Consider the following 23,809-nt stretch of genomic DNA (forward strand, 5'->3'; position numbering starts at 1 on the left):
TGCTTCCCAAATTTATCTGGGCATAACTAAGTGAAATGATCTTAAATCTGAGTGACAGTTGTGTGTTATGATGAAAAGACACTCATATATCTTACAGATGACCACTTGTTTGCATTGGAGTCTGTACAGTTTATAAGTGTAAAGAAATTTTTCTAAAGTGTTTCCTCAATTTTTCCATTGTACATAACTTTCAGGAAAACCACATATTGTTGATGGCAGATTGGAAATGGAATTATTGACTTGCATTTCTGTGCTGAAAGCAAATGAGCAGACAAAATACTCCCCATAGTTCTGAACCCATATTGATAAGTTATTCTAAAATGTGGAGAATTGAGAGAATGTAACTGTAAATTTTCAGGTTTTGGAAGGGAGGGGTAAAATGTTATATCCACTGTATTTCCTTAGTCTATTTTTTTCTTGTCTTACATGACTTTAACACTGTGTTATACAGATTTCTTAGGTCCAAATGAAAGAAACATCCTTTTGCCTGTCTTCCTTTGAATCAACTGAGCTATATATTCAGGATTTAGATCTCCAGCATTTCTGTAGTATCGTACTGGAGATCATATCCTTGCTCCCAAGAACATTTGCAGCCACTGGGTGGAGAACTTGTCTAACAAAATATCTCATTATGACAGAGTGAAAATCAATCCAACTTTACTTTGCTGGCTGGGCAAATTTGTCTAATACAGGTCATATATTAGGCTCTTCTTTTTCAGTGGTCAACGTGGTTCAATTTCCAGCTAGGACATAATTTGCACAATAACCTGAAGTTGAAATTAATACTCAGAAACAAGCTGTACTGGGCTGAAGAAAAATCCATTAAGCTGTCTGCATTAGAGGAAGAAGCTGACCAATGGAGTTAAAGCACATTTGTTATACTGTAAGAAGAAAGTTTCAGACAAATATCACAGGAACCAGGATGACACTCCAATAAGGTAACTTTAGGTTTAATCTCAACTGCAAATAAGAATATTATTACAATGATTTATTTCTAGTACTGTCTTGTCTAAAGGAATCAGATGAGATCAGAGCCCCACTGTGCTAAACATTCTTCTCTTGTCTCCATCAGAAGACAGTACCTTCCCAGTGGAGTTTGTGTTTAAGTAGATAAAAGTAAGCATTATTTGGAAGGCCAAAGAAAAAAGCAGAGTGGTCCAAAATCACAGAGCTGGTAAGGGACAAAGCTGAGGACAGAATCCAGGATTCTGAGCTTTGGTCTTATCTTCTTTATAGAATCATAGAATGGTTTGGTTTGGAAGTGATCCTAAACATCATCTAGTTCCCCATGCCCCTGCCATGAGCAGGGTCAAGTTTCACTAAACCAGGTTGCTCAAAGCCCCATCCTGCCTGGCCTGGAACAGTTCACAACTCTGAGCAACCTGTTTCAGTGCCTCACCACCCTCTTAGTGAAGAGTTTATCAAATCTAAGCCACTCTCTCTGTGTTTGAAGCCATTCCCCCTTGTCCTATGTGGCCTTGTATTCTTGTTGCTCCCAGCCTCCATGGCACTATGACTTTGCAGTATTATTATGTTAAATAAATATCAAAACACAGCATGTAGTTTTTTTAATATCTGATACAATACGGAAGTTCTGTGATACAGGGAGATCTGTGGGCTTCTGGTGGACCCTGTTAAGAACTAGATAACTTGAAAATTATTGCTTTTAAAATAGGTGAAGTGGAGCTCTCTGGATTTTACTTAAAATCATCTCCTGTATATTTCTATCACAAAAATATTTGTCACAAAAAAACCCCATATCATTGAATAGACTAAATTATTAATAATATTTGGATATTGCTATTGATATACTTTGATTTAGAAAGATGGAAATTATTCTGGGATAGATTGTGCCAGTTTCACTCCCATTTAACAGTAAATTCTGTTGAAAATCATCTCAGGGGTAAACACAAGCAAAATACTATAGAAAAAATTGTGGTCCTGGTAATAGTAGTGGCAAAAAACTTTTAATGCAGTTTGAAGAGCAGCAAATTTCATTATTCATTATGAATAATGTGAACTGGCTTCATATGGGTGCCTAAGCAATATCTCTTGACATCCTCGTATATGTGTGCGCTCCAAAAACAGCGTTACCCAATTAACCCTTTACTTGCTATCCATCTTGCTGGACACAGTTCCTGTTCCTAATGATTATTCAAACAATGAGTTTGTGTAAGTAGCAAATAGACTGAATATTCAAACTATTTTGTGTCTGAATAAACCAACAAAAAGCCCTAATTGGCTCAGATCAAATAAAGGCATCTCTGTTTTTGCTCATTCAAACCAGAAACAAAATTATTTCATGTTGTGCTAACCATGGTATTTATATTAGGATAACTGAAGAGAAAAACATAGTTACAGCTATGATGTATTATTGGTGGTAATAATGTTGCCCTTTTACCTAACAGTCCAGGGAGATTAAACTAATTTTCCCAGAAGCTTGAAACCCAAATTTTCCTTTTTTTCTGAGAGAAGAATCCTGTGTTGATGTGCTGTATTCCTCCATTTAAGATGGCATTCTCTCATATGAATGGTGCTGAAGTTCCCAAACAGATATTTAAATATTCTTTGTTCCTAGTATAAATTATACATATTTAATATCCAGTGGCCAGAATAATGATCTGAGCCTCGGGAGAGCTGTTGTCCTTTCACTGCCCTAGGAATTAGAATAGCTCAGGAAAACTCCTGATAGGGCATTTAGAGCTCTCTCTTCCACCAAGTGGATTTAAATTTGGAGTTTCCCCAAGAAACTGGGGTCTGCTGAAAACTGTTAGCAGATGAGGGGTGTCTTAGCGAATGAAGATAGAAGTAAGTCTCTTCCCACTGTCATCCCAATATATTCCCTAGGAGTTTATCTTATGCAATTACAGAGATATTCTGTCTCCTAAAAATGGATAAAAAGTTGTCATAAACTTTCATTACAGAATTAAAGAGAATAGGTCTGGATTCAGCTGTAGCTGTGCGGCTAAGACTCGTGAATTTAAGTATTCTACCACATCCTTTTAACCTTACTAACAGAACAAAAGTTGATATACCCATGTTTTCCTTGCTGAACTTCAGTTAGCATATCCTGCCTTTCATGCACAAAGACCTTTATTTTAAGTTTCCTGACTTAAACAAGTAAGGAGTCAGTGGAAGCAGGGAGGGAGGATGCAGGGAGAACTTTCCCTTTTGGTCCCCCAAAATAAATTTTGGAGAAATTTACCTTTTTCTGTGGAAAGAAAAGCTTAGTGTTCCAAGCTGGTCAGTAAGAAGGCTGCCCATATTTGCAAGCACTCTAACCTCACTTAGGTGCTGAACCAAAGCTAATGACAGGAGGCCTGTGTCCCCTTTGAAATCTGTATACTGTTACTAGCTCCACTGTGGAATTAATATTTTTCCAGCTTGTATATTGGACTGCACAGAAGAAAGAAATGTAATCACCTCCTGGCTTTCTGTGCATGTTCAAACACGTTCCCCCTTTCCCTCCCCGATATATAGTCATCACAGTGTAAACATTCTGCTAAATATTTCCTCCACCTGCTTCAAACAATTAAGGAATCATCTCTTAACAGGAAAAATAAATGTACCAAATGTCACAATGCCTCAGGGGGATCGAAAATGATAAAACAAATGTTGTAACATTCTATTTTTGATCCAAAGGTAAACAAAAGAAATTATGTGTGCACGTGTGTATACACACAGATTCATTCTATTGGTCATGTAATCCATCACTGAGGCTGTTGGTTAAGGGATAAATTACAGTTCCAACATATTTTCCAAACATTTAAACCTTTCTCATAAAATTATTTTGGGCTGAAAAATATCTCCTGCTCATTCTCAAGCCAGGTCTCGGAAGTGAATTTTCTTGGAAGGGTTCATAAAAAAATATGTTCAGTGGTTTTATTTTCGCATAATAACTTTGAAATACGTTAGTTGATATTTTCCAGATGCACTTTTGTGCTCAGGAGCTCAAAAGAAGCCCTTATTCAGGAGACAGAATAAATGACAAAAAAAAAAGACGAGAAATTTTTACCTTTAACCCTTCTCATTGTTATACAAGAAAAACAATTTTGCTCTAAGAGAAATACTCTAATATTTTTTGAAGCATAAATCTGCTAGTTCTTATTGTCTCTTTTTGTTAGGGCTTAATTCTGCAAGAAAGTGTGGATCAGCTCTTTCTAGTAAAGAATATACTTTCTTCCCCAGGAAATTAGGTCTAGACTAACTAGGCCTTTCACTGGTGCAAAGCATAGGAGGTGGTTCAAAGAGGAAAGGAAAGAAATGCCTCACTGTTTTCCCTTCAGAGCTTTCAGGAAGTGATCTTTTGAATTAGAGATAAAACAGGAGATTTGCAGAGAGCTCAAGTTATGGATCGTGTGTGTGGATAGCTAAGAAATTCAGATTGCTATTTAGAGATTTAGAAATCTCCTGGAGGCTAAAAAAAAGAGGAATAGCTTTCAGCAATTTTCAGAACCTTATGCACAAAGGATATTTGTTACCATATTTTCTCATAATCAACCTGCTCACTTATTGCTTTGTGGTATTACACCCTTAGCTATTTAGAAGGGAGCCTGTGTATGTTCTCACTGCTTACCTTGGTGCCTACTTTTGTGTCCAGGCTTCACACTGTCAGCTAGCCCTGGGATAGAAAGAAATAATCCATAACAATCCATAAACTCTGTGTGGATATCTCAAACTAGTTTCAGCATGAAATAACTGACAAATCATTTGACTTGGAGGCTTCAGTTAATTTCTAGATCCATTGTGATTTTGTCAGGCAGATTAGGATACAATTGAATTAGCTTCACAAGGGTTAATGCAAGCACTTGAAACATTTTTTGGAAAATTGACCTGCCCCAACCTCCATAATGCTGTAGCTACACTGCTGCTCATGGTCCTAATGTGATAGAAAGAGCGCCCTAGACATGTACTGCCTGCTTCTAAAATAAGTGTAAGAGGAATAGCAGGGATTTTGTGAAGATAAATATATGAATGATTATAAGATCCACAGTTATGCTGAGCCATAAGTCTGCCTAGACAGTATAGGAGTTGCAGTCCTGCAGAGGAAGAGTGTACAATATTGTTTATGCAGTGGCCTTCCTTTTTGGTGCTGCTCCTGGCTAATAGCATTTAGCTGCTGACATTTGAATCAATAACTAGTTATCCCTTTTCAGAAAGGAGATCATTCGATAATGGAAATGACAATGAAAGCAAACGTGGACTCATCAAATGTAAAATGAAAGCATTGTTTTCAGTGGCCTCAGCAGAGTCTTCAGTTTCTACTTCCAAAGTTTCTGCTCCTGTTCTCAAAAGACAGTAAGCCTTTTCCTGGGTGCTCTGCTTAAACACTGACAGGACTTTTCAGATGCTAGACTTGATTGTTTTATCTTCTCAGAGGACATTATCAATCTGTCTTCTTTTCATGAAGAAGATAAATTAATTAAAACTTGATAACATGTAGACTTCTCTACCAAAGAGCATGTTGCTGATGCCATATGCTGGACTCTGACATTTAATGATTTTGAATCTGTACATTTAAGAATGAGATCAAAAAAAAGGGAAAAATTAGTACTGGATTTAAAAGTGTCCGGTCAAAAGTTCATGCACCCCCAGCTTTGTTTAGTAATCTCCCATTGAAATCAGTGAAAGTCTCCCTCTGGCTACATGGAACTTGTTCAAAGTCCATATGAATCACATAGTCATTTCTGCATTTGCTGTTTGAGTTAAACCTAAGGCCATAGTAATTTCCAAAAAGGCAGAAAGGAACTGTTGACAATAGAAAAAAAATTAGGAAGATTGGTGCAAGTGAAGGCCTATTTCTATTGAAGCCATTTAGAAAGGGGAGCAGAACAATATAGTGAAATAAATGGAGATTTCATGCTGAACTTTACAACAGTATCAGGTTGCAGCAAGAGTTAAAAGTACTTTTTCTGGAGATTGTTGGCACAGCATCAGATTTTGAATACAAAATGCTAAAGAGGATGGAAAAACTTAAGTGTCTTGATATTTTAGGATGTATTACTACATGCACTTCAGCCTCTTCCTCACAGGTTTGGCTCATTTTTCTGAAGCTTTAAATAGCTAAAAAATGGCTTTCCTATGTTGCCCTGATATTCTATTATATTCTGTTCTTTCTTTCTGGCACGTATTATATAGTGTAATGACATCACATCCATTAAATCTGTCTCTCTTGCTTTCAGATACTTGTTTAAGGTTAACTGAGGCACACGGGTTCTATTTCATGTGTTTGATGCTATTGAAACTGCAGAGCTCTAATTCATAATACCTTTAAAACAATGAAAGAATAACCTGTAAATGGGTCACTGAAGTTGATACAGCGCTTCTGCACTAACAATACTGTATATTTTATATGATCAAAACACTTTTCATTTCCTGAACTCTTCATATTGCCAGGGGATATAATCCATACTTTGTTTTCTTTTTTATTAGGGCTGATAATTTGATAATAGGTATATTAAATTTAATATTAATACCCTCTTAAGTACCTGAGAAGTGACACCTCCAGTACTTCTCATCATTAATCTTTTGTCAAGCAGTAGTTGAACTGGGATAAACATTACATACATGTATATGTATTTATACATACATATATGTACATACATAGAATGATAATCCCAGAAATACTCCAGTATTATAAGACTGATTAAATCAAACATTAAGTGCCTTTTTTCCTATATCTCTATATATGGAGTAACCAAAATTTGAAAATTGCAACATTGTCTCTCTAACAAGTCCACAGAGAATAAATCAGCTCTTGAATAATAAATTTTTAATTATGCTATTATACATATTAGACGTAATTTGAAAGTGGCAGATGAAGATCATATAATTTATGATCTTCAGACAGGTAAATGTACTGTGTAAACAGTGAGATTGAGATGGTTCCTTTCCAAACTGTTTTCTTGGAATTTTTTGTACTTGCCTCTTAGACATGATACTCTCCCAGACCAAAGCTTTTCTTGTGAATGGAAGGAAAACAGAGGTAATAAATTTTGACATCTGGAGATGCAATGCAGTGTTGTCTTTTCATATTGTTCCAGTTTGGGGTAGGAGCAGGGCAAGAAAATGAGGTATTTGTGAATTTTTGATTAATTTTTTCTCCTTTTTTTTTCCCCCAGATGCTATCAAGAAAGTAGATTTCTTCCAATATTTTACACAATAACACTTTTTTCAAATTAATTTTCATTATAATTGTATTATCATCCATTTAAATTTGATTTCTTACTGAAACATAGACCTAAAATATAGTTATATAATAAATAACCAGCCTTTTTTTCTGCATGCTTTAACCCTGATTTTAATTTTATTTTTTTTCCCTCCATTTTACTGGTTAAATAAAAATAATAGCCTGCACAGTGGGAATGAAATTGACATTAAAAATACTACCTATTTTAAAAGCATTTAAAATCCTTCAAAACCATAGAAAAAAAACATAATTTAATGAAAAATATACAAGTTATTGTTGTGGGTTTTCATTCCCAGACAACATTTTTCTTCAGAAATGGGCATGAATCATGGTAAGTTTTTTAATAGTAGTAATCAGAAGGCTTTGCAACTGAAACCAGTCAAATTACGGCTTCTAAATGTAGACTTTTTTTTTGTTAAATGTTTAGTATAGCCATTCGGGGAAACATAATGTTGTTTGCTGCTAACTAGCACAGATTGAAAGTATTTTTCAGTCTCGATGTTGAGTTGTCTGAGAACCTCTGTTTATATTGCATTCTATTTATGCAAGAAAATGAACTTCATTTTGAAGCTAGTATCTTTGAAATAGAGGCTAATTTGCACTGCATGGATTCTGTCTGCAATATCAGCTAAGTTTGCAGAGAAAACTAGTGGCAAAACCAGCAATATTCAAACAATTTCAACATAACCTTATTTTTATTCTATACCTGTAGAAGTCTATGGATTAGAGGTGTGACAATTTACTTAAACGTTACACCAGTGTAGGTCCTAATAGCTCTTAGTGTAATTTTATATGTTAAATTTCTAAATCAAGTGACCAACATGTTTTTTTTTCAGAAACATTTGTGACTGCTTGCTGCTGTTTAATTTCTGCTAAGAGTTATGACACAAGACTCAAGAAGTTGGTCCTAAAATGCTATTGCAAAAATCTTTCTCTGGTAAACCTCCTGAGAGATTGAACTCCTCTCAGTCCTAGTGAATGAGATTTGCTTTGTGATTCTTGAAACAAACCCTAGGTTGAAGACAAGCTTATGAAGGTATTGGCTGATCTAGTGTGACCTTGTATTTGTCTGAACAGTGTTTTTGTTGAGGAGCACAAACTCCACCAGCCTGGGAATGACTATGTCCTACAGAAAAGCAGACTTACACGCTTTGGAGTACAGGTATCAACATCAGGTTTGCATCTGCCTATCTATACTGACAATGTCATATAAATTTGCTGAATGGTTTAAAGGTAGAATTTCTGAATGGAAAAGTGAAATCTAAAATAAGTTCTTGTACTTCAGGGGTGCATAGTGACATCATTATTTTCATTATTTTACAGAAAGGATTTACTTTCTGTTTACACGGAACATTCTTTCTCATAACACTACAGTATTACACAATGGAAACTGCTCTTTCTTGCATTTTTCACAGATTTGCAATGGATTTAAGTACAGTGGTATATTAAATAGATATGAGAGACAGGCTTAGGCAATACCCAGAAAGTTTAACTCCTATTAGCATTCTCCTTGGCACAGCTTTCAACTAGATAATCTAATATTTTCCCAGACCATTGTCAGAGTGGTTTGGGAGATAGTTGGACTGAAGACGGATCTAGTAAACAGTTTGTATAATAGTTGTGGAAGAGAAAATAGTTTAGCTATATTAAGTAATTTGTTGAGCTTATGAATGAATAAGGCTTTAAACCTGAGTCTTCTAAATCTTTGAAAAATATCCTATCTGTGGGCTATTCTTTCTTTTGCTTGTGATTGCTCCATACAGGATGTCCTCTGTGTTTTTATAGTTCTAAATATTCTGTCATTTACTTTTGAAATTAATCAAGTTTCTGAATAACCATATCTTAGTCAATGCATGTGTAGGGTTTTGTCTGAACAGCATTAAACAGGATTCAATGAAGAGCCTGTGAAATCCTTGGGACATGTTTTTTTTCTTATTTTTATGCTTTCACTTAATTGGGTAGATTTTCTAACAATTTCAGCTCATCCCCAAGAATACAGGTGCTCTCTAAGCCTGAAAATACGTTCCCCACGATTCACTCTTGCTCTTGAGTATTTCCGATGCAACCAGATTGAAATGTGCTTCTGATATTCTGAGTGTCCTGGCTTCCTAACATTTTTTAAAGGGTCATTCACTTTACTGAGAGTTTTCTACTGAATGAAAAATTCACTGTATCTGATTTTTGCATTCTCACATGCTAAAAGCAGAGTGAAGTACAAAATTATCTTCTTTGAACTTAAAAATTACCATGACAAGATTGAATTACAGACATGGTGAAGAGATGCATCTCATCCAAATGAAGCATGTTAATACTAATATGCCAACAAGAAGCCAAGAAGATTTCCAGAAATCGTCAGCATCTAAGTCTTGATGATTTTCAAGACGTGGTTATCTCCTGTCTAGTGTTATAATGACAAAATATTTTTAACAGTTGATATCTCCTCCCTTAATGAGGGCAGGTAGATTAGCTCATTTGGAAATCTAGTTCACTACATACTGCAAAGAGAATAGGAGATCAGATGTTTTTAAATGCAGGTGTATTTGTTAGAACCCTGGAATAGCACAAACCTCTTTAATTTGTGTATATTTCAAACCTCTGTTTTGCAGAAAGATTGTAGTGCTCTCAAAAGGCCCAGTATTCCATCCAAAACTACAGGTGAAAAACCATTATTCCAATTAGCTATCATCAGTGGTCTCATTTGTCACCAATTATTTAATGTCATAAATCTGTGAAGATTTTACAAGTAAAGCTCATGCAGCTTTGAAATTTGTTGGTTTTTTTTTTTTTAATCTGATTATTCACAGCTTGCTAATTTGTAATTGGACTTTTACAACTCAAAAACCTCCAGATTTCAGAAAATCTAATTTATCTTTTCTTGGTTTAATTGTGGTATTCACACTCAAAACTGTGGAGTGAGATTGCTTCTAGTGAGTTGTATGCAGTGTTCTGGAACTAATAAAATATATTATTGATTGCTTAATGAAAAGCACCATGTTCATACAAATTTACTGTGGCTGAGGGTAGATACAACAGCTACTTCTTATTCTGTTTGGAGGATCACCTGCCATTTTACTTGGGTGTATTTCTGCATATCAAGTGTGCTTTTAAATTAAGTTATGGTTGCCTACAGGGCACTATATTGGGTGGCTCCATTAAGGTGCCCTTATACTTTTCCTTCCATGCAGTGCTACCCGTTGCTTTTAATTTAGCTTAAGATCATCAAAATTAATTATGATAGAGTGTATTAAAAGTTGAAATAGCAAATCAAGGAGTTTTATTAAGTGCCCTTTAGATTTCCTTGTGTTTTAGTGGTTTTAGCTTTTTATTTGCTCATCACAGTCTGATTCATCGTGATTACTATGAAAAAGATCAGTAAAGATGAACAGAAATGTCTGATGATGGCTGGAATAACTACAACTCTCATTTCCTAGCTGGTTTGATATCCTTACTAGCCAAAATAAATGTATAACTTCTAGTAGTGCTGGTGACTGCTTGTAGATGCCCTTCCCCTGTTGAGATGTTTGGTCTGTGGACTTAGCAGCAAAGCAGTGGCTGTATTTTAGGCATATGAAAATGCTGCTGGTCCCCCTACATCATCCTAATGGCAAAAATTCCAGTGTCAGTGGCAAATACCAGCAACTATCTGTGGTAAGTCTTGTGGTGGGGAATGGTCTCCCCCACTAGCTGCTGGACATGGTGCAGCATGCCTGCTGCACTGAGTGCTCAGGCAGGATTTATTGTAGTTTTTTGATGCACAGTTGCTGTGGACAGGTGAACACCTATCCAGTGGTCCCCTGGGGTGAGTTTGTTTCTGTACTGTGTTGGAAGCTGGGGCATAGACCTTGTGAGGTTCCTCTAGACACAAGTTCCTCCTGGGATCCTGATCTACTTGGTACCAAAGAGAAAAATTTATTCTGTCATTCTAATTCACACCTAATAAACCTTTGTCTTCCTGTAAAAGCAACTTTCTTCACACAAATGCTTGATGTTGTTCAGTCCTCTACATCTGCTGCATCTCTATTAGTGTCTTACCACCTGGCTGCTCAAGCTGGAATAAGTCAGGGTGGGATGCACCTGCAATTGGAGAATAAAGCCTGGCATTCATTAGTGACATTGCATATACAAAGCTCCCCACATAATAGATTGTAATATCCATGGTGAATTCCAGACCTAATGACATAATTAACAATATGACCTCAGGCAGATAAGCCATCTACAAAACTCAACCTGGAAACAATCCTGCATGTGGTTCAGCAAACTATCGTGTATTCATTTTTCTCATGTTGTAAAGCCATAGATTTTTTAAGTGAAAAGACATTATAGCCATCTATGATCATCTTCAGCTTTAACATATCTATTCCCATTACATTACCATAGGTAATACATTCAAAACATGTACAATACCCACTGATATGTAGATGGACATACTCTTTTTAACCACAGCCTCCTTTCAGAGGTTTGATAGTTTAATGACCAACAGAATAACCCAATACCCGTACTTCAACCAACCCACTGAAATAAAGTACATAACAATGTCTGCCAAACACGGTGGTACTCAAACACGTGTCTTAAATAGACTTGGGTCAAATTAGCATCTCATTTCTAGATGTATTTGTTACCATATTGCCACTGTGGGTTATCTATACCAGGTTACCTATGAGTGGTACTCCTCAGGGGAAATCACCACTGTATATAAGATCCCATCTGCACTAGCTTCAAAACCATTAATTCCCTCTCAATTCATAGCACAACTTGGTCCTTTGTATCTCTGGCTCATATATCAAGGCCAACATACTACAAATCAAAGAATGTAATATATTAACTTATTAAATCAACCACAATTATTTTGAGGTAAAAGAGGGCAACAAAAATAATTTCATGTGACTGATACAATTCTGGGTAGTTGTAATATCTTTTTTTGCAAAATTTAGTTCTCCTCACTGTTTCAAATCCTCCCTTTTTTCCAGTCAAATTTTGTTTGGATTCACTTTTGATCATGTTATAGCTTTTCCTGTCAGATGAAACTTCTACTGATTATCAGAAATATTATTTTACTTATCATGAGCATGTTGTCCCCAGGTCATTTGTCAAAGCAACATAATATGCTGTGTTTTTTCTGTCTTTCACACAGTGAGGTATATTTTGAAGATTGCATCATTACATCCTTCCAGAACCCTTTCCAATTCCTTGGAATACTTTTAGAATCACAGATATTAATTCTGGACACAACATTCCAGCAATGGTGCCATTAATGCTGCCTTACCACTTTTATTGTGTTCCCTTTCTTGCAAATCAATTAAAGATCATGTTAGCTCACTGAAGGAAATCAGGTTCAACTGCTCATCTACCATTATAGTCATTTGTTATCAATCTGGAGACAGAATCGTTGCTCTTTACAATAACTTTTCTCATCTTACAAATAGTCCTTGTTTCTAGATAGAAGTCCTTGCACTTGGCTGCAATAAAACCTATGTTTAGATCTGAACTGACCTCTGCAAACGGTCCAAGTCACTCTGTACAACTGACCTGTTCTCTCTATTATTTACCATTCCACCAATAGGTCATATCCAGTTCCCTGATTAATTGAAAGTAAAAGGAAATAGATTTTTTTCTGTATAAATTAGTTTAATGCATGAGGCCATGACCCAAAGCCCATTAGACTCACTGAAAGAATTTCTATTGAATTTGGGTAACTTTAGGTTCTGAGTAGTTGTAGTTTTGCTGTTTTAGAAATTTTTCTGATTCCAGGATAGAGTAGAATATATTATAGCCTTTCCTGACAGCTACAGAATTGATTTTTCTTAGTTTGGTCTTTATTAGGTTGGGGTTTATTATTATTATTATAATTTTAGTTTAGTTTAGTTTAGTTTCCCAGCAAATAAAAGCTGAACAATCCAGGCAGGATGGCACCAAAATCTGGCTTCAGAGCCCACACAGGAGTTAAAAATAATTTGCAGTAGCTTAAGGAACTAATAGTATATGTATCCAGTTTCTAGAATTATCCATATGCATGGTCTTAATAAATTCTGTATTTTCTTCAAGCATAAATATGTTTCTTCAATTATTTTTATTCAATGACACTAGATTTGCTTGATTTGATAATCCTGAGTCAAAATTCAGGCAAGTTGTCAATGTTCTGGGAAAGTGAAAAATTTCATATTTTCATTCAAATATGGGACATGCTTTTTAAAGCACTGAATAACCTTCTTTCACATTTTATAGTTTCAAAACATTGAATAATGCGAGTTGTCCTTGTTTCAAGTATCTCTAGAAATAGAACCAATAATCTGTAATAGATGGAAAATCTTTTGATAAAGGAAAAAAAAAATTTTTCATTCTACTTGTTTTCTGAACCTCAGTTTCTGATAGCAAGTGGGAGGCATTTTATTTGAATCTATCTTGCCTATATGAGCTCCAGACTAATACTTTTAATGACTGTTCCTTAGTGTTTTTATAGGTAACCTCTAGTGTAGCAGGTTCCTGATCTCAGTTTAGATTAAAGTGCCAACATAATAACTAATAATAACTCTTAAATCAAAAGTAAGCCCTTACAGAAACATGAAGGGGTTACTTTCAGGTGAACATTCTTCAGCATTGGCTTGAAGCCATCTTCAGCAGTCAACTACAGAAAGATTTATTGGTCAGATGACTTTCATATGTACAACACAAATTAAAATCCCAGTCTCGGAAATTTGTTTAACGATAAAATCCCAGTCCATGTAAACATCTAGAATATCGTGGAGAAAACCATGAATCTATGTGGACTTAAGAACTATAGCAAGCTGCTTCTGGCCACAAGATATTCCTCCATTTTTTCCCTAAATTCATAAGTAAGTTCTTCAAAAAGCCATTACTATGTTCTTTTATTGATATTAAATACAGTACCTAAATTTTTCCCCCTCCCAGGGGCTAGAGACAGAAATTTTCTTGCTAGTTGTTGCCTATGTGCTTTGGCACATAAGGTTGTATCTTTCAATATCAAAGTAGTTGAGTAAGCTAATTATACTGATCCTAAAAGATTCGGTGCCTGTAGGCTTTCTTCGGTGCATTGTGTATTTATATCAGAAGTGAAGCTTGTCTTGTCTGCTTGCTGTGCTGTGCATGGGTTCTTAACCTCCTGCTAAGATCCCAGCTATTGATTTGGGTTGGCTCTCTCTGTAGGTGCCTGGCATGGTGCCTTATTCTCACAAAGCAATAAATACCTACTTCTGAAAATTGGGACTTTTGCCAGTACTTTTAGATGGCCACCAGAAGCACAGCTTTACTGGTTCACTGGGACTACTGTCTTAATGTAAAGATCTAAAATCTGGAAATTGCTGATGATATGCAATAACTTGAGCAAAGACAGTAGATGTTCTGCCCTTTGCTGAAAACTGGGTGGATAACATCCTGACATGCAGCTGATAGCTTGCTGCCAGTGGATTTTACTGAAACTTCCTATGCTCTTTTCCTCAAATGGTTTTCAACTTTTTTTCAGGAAGATTCACATATTAAGGAGTAACTAAATTTTGCATAGAGTCCTATGTAATAAATTCAATACATAGGTATCACTATGTGAGCTATTTTTCTATTGCAGTGATAACTTAGTCAGCAGTTAAATTATTTTTACATTCCCTAAGTCTGTAATGAAGAGACAAGTAGAGAGAGGAGGGGAGAGAGAAACAATTTGCTTATTTTTCTGTGCTTTTGATAATGTTCATATGTAAGAAAGGTAAAGCCACAGCTCCAGTGACAACATGGGGTGTTGTTCAAGAGCATCCCAGGGCAGTTTCAACAGGTGAAACATCATGGCAGAAATGACCAGTCAGGCAGTAAAACTGAGGAAAGAAAACCAGGCAGATTGTCAGAAATGTGTTCCTGGCTGAGTGACAGAGACCCTTTCCAACAAGCATACAAACATGTGCATAACTACTTGTGTGAGCAGCATTGCTGAAATTAAGGGAAGGAAAGATTTAAAAAGGAAGGATATTACCACAAGCATTTTTTTAGGCTTTCAGCCTTCGGTCTATGGAATAGTTTGGCTTTTACTGCTCAGCTTTACAAAACACTTCAAAAAGTATTGATGTAGCAGAGGGAGGAATATGAGTAATCGAGCAATATAGACTCTTACAGCTCACATTTGTATGACTCATAGTATTCAGGCTATGAAAAGTAGGACAAGATTTAATGCAAGGAATATCACAAACATTTGTGTCAGTTTATTTTTTCCATCAATAACTTTAAATGACAGAAGATTTCCCTGTTCTTTCCTACATTTCAAGAAGGAAAAGTAATTCACAGCTCCATCTTCACTGCTCTGCTCAGCAAAGACCAAAGACAAATGGCAGGAAAACCTGGAGTGTTTTGCTGCAGGTCGGGAGTAGCCACTAGGAGGGGCTGACTGCCTTGAAGAGAAGGTAGGGATTGATTTACTAACAGTTCTAATAAAAAACGTTAATAAAATGAGTTCAGGACTAAAAGTAGTGCTAAGCTAAGATAAAGTTGAAGTATTTATATATTATTTACAATGGTTACATAATAACTTGTGGGATAAATGCTTTGTTTGATACTAATGTACTTCCATGCAGCAAAAATAGTCACAGGCCTGATTTGAAAAGAAAACTCAGAGCACTGTTCTCTCCTAAAAGATAAGATTTGATTCATGTTAATTCTTAGAAAGAAATGTTCTGTATTTTATGTACTATTGTAGGACACAGATAAAATAGCTGATTGAATAATGAAAAAGAAAAGGTCTCTTCTCTATGTGGTTCAAAGTCAGTGTGTGTAAAGCCAGGTGGCCTTGTTCATAAGCATGGCTCTTGGACAAAACAGCATCTGTTTTTCCATAACACCCTTTTTCCTGCATTATAATCTCTTTATATATTTAGTGTCATAAATAAAACACTGGCATAGAAGACAACCATAAATAAAACACTGGCATTGAGGGAATATGACAAAAGGGAGCTCTCAACTTGTTCCTTAATATCAGTGCCATAGTTAAAAGAAAAGACTGTCCAGTGCCATAGTAGAAGGGATGAGGAAGCAACTGCAGCATTCCCTCCAGCCCCCAGACTGGCAAACACTAATAGTAGTGCTAGGAAAATTAAAAATGAGATTGTTCAGAGTTATTCCTTTCAATTGAGGCTTCTTTTTTCTCTTCCTTCACACAGAACTTACTGCTCATGAAAGACACCAGATATAATGCTGACCTCTTATTAAGAGTTGTTTTGGAAAAGGTTTCACATTTCAAGCAGAGATCAAGCACCATGGCAAACATATGAGGCATTGCTTTTCTACCCTAATTCACAAGACAGTTCATGAAAACTTGTGTTTGGCCTACAATTATAATCACTGATATTTTGTCTGACAAAGGAAAATTTAGGGCAAATATGTTTGCAAAAAGAAAGGAAGGAGAAAATTTGATTTATAAAGTTAAATATGAAATATAAGCTTTTTAAATTTTACTGAGAATTCCTGGAATCAAAAATATCGCAGCTGCGGAACTATAGCCCAATACATTTGGTGAAACAAGGTTTAGTTTTGAGATCTGGAAAAATAACAAAGGAAATAACAGAATCCTTAGTTCTCTAAAGGCAAATTTCAGTGAGGATGGCTATGATGAGTATGAAAAATGGGCTAAGAATATTCCTCTTTGAGTGAGGATGGAAAAGATCTGGGTGGAAATGGACAACATGAGCTGACCATCTGTATTCGACAAAAATATATTTTATTTTTGCCATATTCAAATGTACTCTGCTGTGAGTAGGAATCTTTTTCACACTGATGTAATTAGTATCAGTACAAGAAACCTGTCTCCTCTTTCTCTATCAGCAAGGAAAAAAACCCCAACAGTAATGACAATGTAAGAGAATGGTTTCAAAGCAGCCCTTTGCTCTGTGAGGAGGCAAGCTGAATACTGTTTTTAAACAGGAAAGATCTCTGAGATTCCACTGAGTTCATACAGAAGGTGGTCCTCTGCTTGTCACAGGTTACCCTGTGACTTCAGTGCTGCCTTCATGGTAGGGTGAGGAAGGCTGGAAACTACTGCCTTTCACAGAGGCAAGTTCTTGATTTACAGGGAAGAAACAACTCTTACTATCAGACAATTCAATATGCCAGTGTAACAAGGGTCTAAGCTTTGTAAAAAGACCAGTATCTGCATTCAGAACTTTGTGGGAGCTTATTTGAGGCAGTACGTTACCTTTGAGGAGAGACATAACACCCCAAATCCATATGAGAACTGACAGCTTCTGCTTCATTGGCAGCTCAGCTTTGGGGCCACCTCCCACAAAGCTGTCTTGCTGTGCCCAGACCTTGCTAAACTCAGATAGGGTCAACCTAGGGCAATATTTTTTTCGCACTGAAAATTTAGATATACAGTCTCACAGTTTCTATTAAATTAGGATGTCAGAGGAGCTGATGTGTGGGAATATGTGGGACTAGTTGCCACCACTTTGCCCGATCTTCTAAATGTGAAGGTTATTAATCTTGGCCTTCTCATGCCTACTAAGGTTCAGAATCTACATAGTGTAGCTGCCTCTTACAGATGCATTTCTTTTGCTGCAAGAGGTTCCCAATCCTGAGGAGTTAGAATTGCAGCAGGAGGTGGCAGCTATGCAGAAATGTGGGTGGCAAAGGGTCTTAAACCACTTTAGAATACTGACTCCTAATTAGTTTACTCAGATATTCCCAATTCCTTCACCAATGGTGATGTTGAGAAGCTCAAAGAAAAAGAATCATCATTCTGTGATATAGTATACAGTAGTATAGTATACAGTATACTATCCTATATCAGCTATTTTACCTACAAAATCCAGCTATCTGAAAGAGTTCTTTATACAGACCCTCCACTAGAAAATCAAATGCAGAAGTCAAGTATCCAGACTAAAGATTTTTGAGAGGAGAAAAGAAGACTGTCCAGTCCTACATAGTGGGGTCATGTAGTCATGTTTAAGTTTATTAAACAAAGAGATGCATTATGTGCAAGAGTGATTGCTGTCTTACTATTAAAACAATTATTTCATTATGAGGTCTGAGAAGATGTGTCATTGGTATAACCTGATGCCTGAGAATATATCTACCACCAAGCCCACTAGATTCCCACCTACTCTGTCATCTGGCCTGGTGCAGAAATATAAATTTAAGATACTTAAACATAGGTTTACAGTGCCATTTTATTTCTCTCTCATGTTAGAACTTGCCATTATAGTGGGCAAGTATCAAAAGTCCTAGATTTGTCTAAAGCGTTATTTAGCCTCCTTATTTAATGAAGGCTAACCCCTATTAGAAATGCAGTAAAGTGCTTTCTGGGATTAACTGATTCATTGTTGGCAAGCAAATATCAAAGATTTCAGCTGTGATGACTGAAATACTTGCCATCTCTGGCTGCCCCCATAGGCAATCTGGTACATCAGAAAACAGCTGGGACACCTCAATTACTCATGGCCAAAGTCAATTGTGTTAAGAAGCAAGGCTTTCAAGAAGCTATTGGGAGATGGGTGTTCATTGCTCTTCACTGGAATGCAACCTTATTAGCTTCCTTCAGGACTTCTGTCTGTACCTGGATGGTGTCCTGTTAAAAAGATTATTTCTCAACTCATAGTCAAAATTTTCCTTGTGCAGAAAGCATCTGCTTAATATTATTCTGAATGAACTGTAATTTGAATTTGACAGAATATTAGAGTACAAAAAGTCTCCATCAAATAGAGAAAGTTTTTCTTTTGGTCTAAGTTTGCTGGGACTCTTAATATGGATCCACTCGCTCGCGACAGCAAAGATCCTTCACAATAGTACAAAAACCTGAATAAAATTAGAGATTAGAAGCTGTAACAGAAACATGACAACTCTTCATTCTTGAGTGAGATTTAGTGTTAAAAATGCAGTTGACCTAATTTTGCTTAGAAAATCTCTTATTCTCTTTATCTAGGTTTTCATGCAGAAGTTTTTTTCAAAATAAGTCTTTTCCATCCTGGTGTAAGAACCTTTCTTTCATCTTCCCATTCCTTTCTGGGAAGGTGCCATATAGCTTGACATGCTCATTCTGCTAAACTCTTTTATTTCATTATGGCTGGAATAAAATCAGGGAATAAACTCTGCTAAAGTCCACTGTCCAGTATGTCTTAAGTAACTTCAGTCAAACGCATGGTTTTCACTGTCACAAAAGCTTGATTTTGCATCTGTTCATATTTGTATAGACCAAAAAATGTTAGTTGTAGATATCCACAATTGAAAACATTTTTGACTTATGAATTTCTATTTAAAATTAAACTTCTAAAGTAAATACAACCTTTCTTGTGTGAAATTTTCATATTACAGTTAATGAATCCGAAGTTCTTTGAGGACTTACATAATTAAAGATCCTACTAATTTCAGTGGAGGCTGAAGTACTGCCTCAGAACTGGTAGCAGTAGGAATTCTAAACACTGTTTAGTTCCTTAATTTTAGGATTTTAAAATCTATTATTTAAAATAAATGCACCAGGCAAGCACATAAAGCCAATAGTTTGATAGACTGGGAAGTGCCAACCTTTTCAGAAAATGATCCCTGGTGTTGAAGCCACTATTAAACATGAGAAGAGATCTTTTAAGAAGCTGGGTAAACTTGATGCATCCAAAATCATTAAACACCTGTTCCATTAATGACATGGAATTTGTCGTGTGTACACTTGCAGCAGATTCCATCTGACAGCTCATCTGAGAAAATTGGGCCTAATAAGGAGGGCAGAGGTCCTCAGCTAATGAGCAGGTGGAGGTTCTGATCTATTAGGTTAGATAGAAACTACCCTGTCTTTGAGACTTAAAATATGACCGGGGCTTCAGCCTTGTTTTGAAACATTTATGAATCAGTGCCTTAATCCTGCAGGACTATTCACCTGAAATCATGGAACTATTCACAGGAGTAAAAGATGTACTATTGGGCCACAGCAGTATGTTCCCCATGACATCATTAAGTCCTTCACCACCTCTCAGCTCCACTTCCTCAACATGCTGGCTCATCATCTGGGGAGGATGAGTTAGTCTTGCTTAGCCCTTGCTTAATTTGAAAGAAATGTGCTAAGTGAAGGTTGATTCTTTATAGTGCTAATTCTTGACTAAAAGTCACCCCTTTTTTTTCTTACAGAAAGTTCTGTTCTAAATAAAGTCAGAGCTCAACATGCTTCACATCTGAGGTGAATTTTTTTGCCAGAAAAGTCAATATTATTGAGTTTATAAATTCCATTTCCAGAAAATATTAATGAGAATGCCTGTGAAGATTTTTTTTTTTTTTTGGGAAAGCAGGTACATTCAGAAAAAAGAGACTCCAGAAAGTAAGTGTATTTTGCAGACTTCAGTAACCATATAAAAAAATTAAATAGTGAATTAAAACTACAGAAAATGTTGACTGTGTGAAATAGCTGCAAATATAATTTGGGCCCTATGCTGCAGTGATGTCATCCTGGAGCTGCACTGTTCATCTATTTTGATCCCTGTGTTGTGACTCATTTCATAGTATGTAATGACCCTGAGAAAACCTTGCAAAAATCTCACAGGCACTTATCTCCATTCAATCTCTCAGGAACACAGCCACCAAACCAGTAAGTATTTATGTTTTGTATTTATGTGAGTACCAGAATTTTGTGCTAACAGTTTTTTGAATAAGACTTGATGATTTATTCTCATCATCTGGTACTGTCTTAGAGAGGTGGTTGATGTTATTAAACTTTAAAGTTATCAGTATTTCAGGGGGAGGAATTTAAAGACAATGCAAATGGAGCAAGGCTGTAAGCGGTATCACTGACAGAGGGGTGGTAGGTCCATGGTGATGAAAGAGTCCAGAAGTACAAGCTGAACTGAAGACATAGACAATATGGTTAGAAAGGCCTTTACAGACATCTCTTTCTTGAGTCAGGCCAGGAAGGCTGATGGGAAGGATACTGTTTGATAGGTCATATCTAACTGCTTCCCCATCACTAAACATGCTTGGACCTCCACTGGTTGCACTGTGACACTGAGCCCTTCAGTTAGGGAAGAACATGAGATACTACAGATATTACAGCTAGCAGATGTTCCCATATGAAATTATGGTATTATGTTCTGTAATTATTTTAAAGATCAGATGTAAACAAATGTGGCATTTTTTCCCCCTTGTAGAATCTCATGCACTTTTGTGTTGCATATATAGCCCTGCACAAACGGTAACCATACAGCTGCATTATCTTCCATTGCCAACATAGTTCTTCAAGGCACTTGTTTGGGTGAATTCTTGGCCTTTAATCTAAGACTTAGTTCGTGCAAGAAAGATCTGTCTGGAAGAAAAAAAACCACATAGTTTCCTCATAGGAGTACAATTTCTGTCTCCAGATAGAATTTTATCTGTACGATTCATGTTGCTATAAAAGGTAAACCACAAATAGTATACATTTTGTCAGTGTAACCATCTAATCAGAGTGTTTGCTACATTAAAAAAATGTTACAGATCCAAACTGAAAGTTTTGGCTCCTAGATTAACACATTTACTGCTGGCCTGACTTGTTATCATTAATATATACCATGGTTTTGTGTGTTACAGGTAAGCAGCATGGCAATAACTCTTGTGTTCCTTGGATGGCATAAAATGAAGACTAACCCATCTTACAAATACATGCTCAGGGCAAATAAAAATGTGCTGACAAAAGATTTTATTTTTTCTTGCACAGCTTGAATTCTTTCCTGTTCAATATGTGACAGAAGAAATCCTGTTTTGTGGTTTTTAAGTCCAAGAAGTGCAAATTCTGTTTTCAGTTACTTTATTAAGCAACTCTGATCTTACAGTGTAAGGGAGTATTATTACAGATCGTGCTATTATAGCTGACTCTATAAAAAGTACCACATATTTTTCATCATGTCATCTTTACCAAAGTGTAAGAATTTTTGTTCAATCCTAGATCATATGGATTCTCTTTTCTGAACCTGCTGACTGACATCAATGGCAGCCTTGCTAAGGCAAAGTAAATGTCATGAAATGTTTTGTTCTACCGCAGACACTGGCAAATAATTGGCATCTGTTTTCTGTTGTCTAGCTGCCATTCTGTTTTCTAAAACAGAAACTTCCATTTCTCATCTAGTTTCCTGATGAATTCAGTCTCTTAGGGGACTGAAAATATTGCAAGAAAAAACGTGAAATATTTTGTTAAAGGTAACCTAAATAGTTTCATACTGATTTCCATGTAATAATTATCCAAACATTTTGGAATTTCTTAAAATAAACCAAATAAAAACTCCAGAATGCTTATCTTGACAAATGGAAAATTCTTCAGCTGTATAATATTTCTGTGTTTGTCTGGATCTTTTTGATAGATTCTATTGGAATTCAGTCACTTTTTTCATCAGCATTACTGTTTAACCAAAACGCAGTATAATTTCTTTGTACACAGTAGGAGATTTTTCAATTGTATCCAGCTATTGGCTAACAAGATATAAAATAGTTATCAAAATACATATTCAACTCCTTATTACTAAAGCTTTAAAGCAGATAAAATAGCACTCTGACTTCAGGAATTCTTTTGGCTAAGCATATGACATTAATGCTCATTAATATGCTTTCAAATATATTGCCAGAGTGGTAAGAATATTAACATCTTCTAATTTTTATATGGAAACTAAGCCAAAGTGCATTTGATCTTGTGACTACTTAGAAATGCGCATGATACTTAAGATATCAACATAAATGCTGAATAAAAATATTTTTAGTGAAGACAAGTTACATCTTATGTTGTGAACTGATATTGTTCAACTACATAAGAAAATGTGAGATAAAGGACTAAGAGTCAGCAGGATAAGAGGTCACCTTTTGCTTTTGCACTGCAGTGTTTCCATAGTTTATCATAAGATACCAAATAACACATAGAAAGTTAATTCCAGTTTTTATATTTAGTATTTGCCACTATGGTGATGTCTCAATAGTTATTGAATTTTATAGACAATATTTACTTAGAGTAATGCAAAAATCAGATATATCTTCTGTATTATTTCAGAGCAGACCAGCATATTTATATTAACAGTGAAATCTTCTCTCAGCACACTTCTTGTCAGTAAAATTACAATTCCAGAATTTGTAAGCCCCTGTATTACAAAATAAATTATAAATTTAATAATTGCTGTGAAAATAAGATATGGTTTTAGATGTGACTCTTTGATTGCTTATAAGCATTATAAATTAAATATATAAATATTTTGAAGATCAAAATGTGTATATATACACAGATATTTGCTTTCAGCATCCCAAATCTGCAAGCTTGTTTATATGGTAAAAGCTCAAATTTTTTTGTGGAATCGCTGTCCTTTCCTGTACAGTACATGTGAGACACTTCTCTCTCAATCCTATCCCATGGCCTATGTGAATTACTGGGGTTTCTTACTGTCTAGTGCCTAGTAGATTTAGAACCCAAATTGCTGCAGATCTTTATCAGATACTTTACCACAAAACTGAGGTCTAGGGCAATGGCATGTTGGAAAAAAGCACAGTTGTCCTGTCAGAGAGCTATACAGCTAGTAGGAAAATGTGGAGAAGTTTTTGGGTTTAGAGTCTTTATTAACTGCACCATTTATAAGATAAAAAGGCAATAATTTCATTTACAGCACTGTGAGTCTGTATAACTGAAATAATGAAGTCTCACCGAATTAA

General features: G+C 35.8%; 1 long non-coding RNA gene across 4 annotated transcripts in view; it reads left to right on the plus strand.

Moving 5' to 3' along the window:
- The first annotated feature begins 566 nt into the window (after positions 1-566).
- Positions 567-23,809, plus strand: part of LOC116807806 (uncharacterized) — a 54,400-nt gene continuing 31,157 nt past the window's right edge. Inside the window, exon 1 of one of the 4 annotated variants that reach the window (XR_012054527.1) lies at positions 567-938. This is a non-coding gene — a long non-coding RNA (uncharacterized lncRNA). Of the gene's footprint in view, positions 939-14,509; positions 15,586-20,289; positions 20,742-23,809 lie in introns of those variants that run through there. The other 3 variants (XR_012054526.1, XR_012054525.1, XR_012054528.1) reach the window with 3 other exon arrangements.

The sequence above is a fragment of the Taeniopygia guttata genome, chromosome 2 (assembly GCF_048771995.1).
Source record: "Taeniopygia guttata chromosome 2, bTaeGut7.mat, whole genome shotgun sequence".
NCBI lineage: Eukaryota > Metazoa > Chordata > Aves > Passeriformes > Estrildidae > Taeniopygia > Taeniopygia guttata.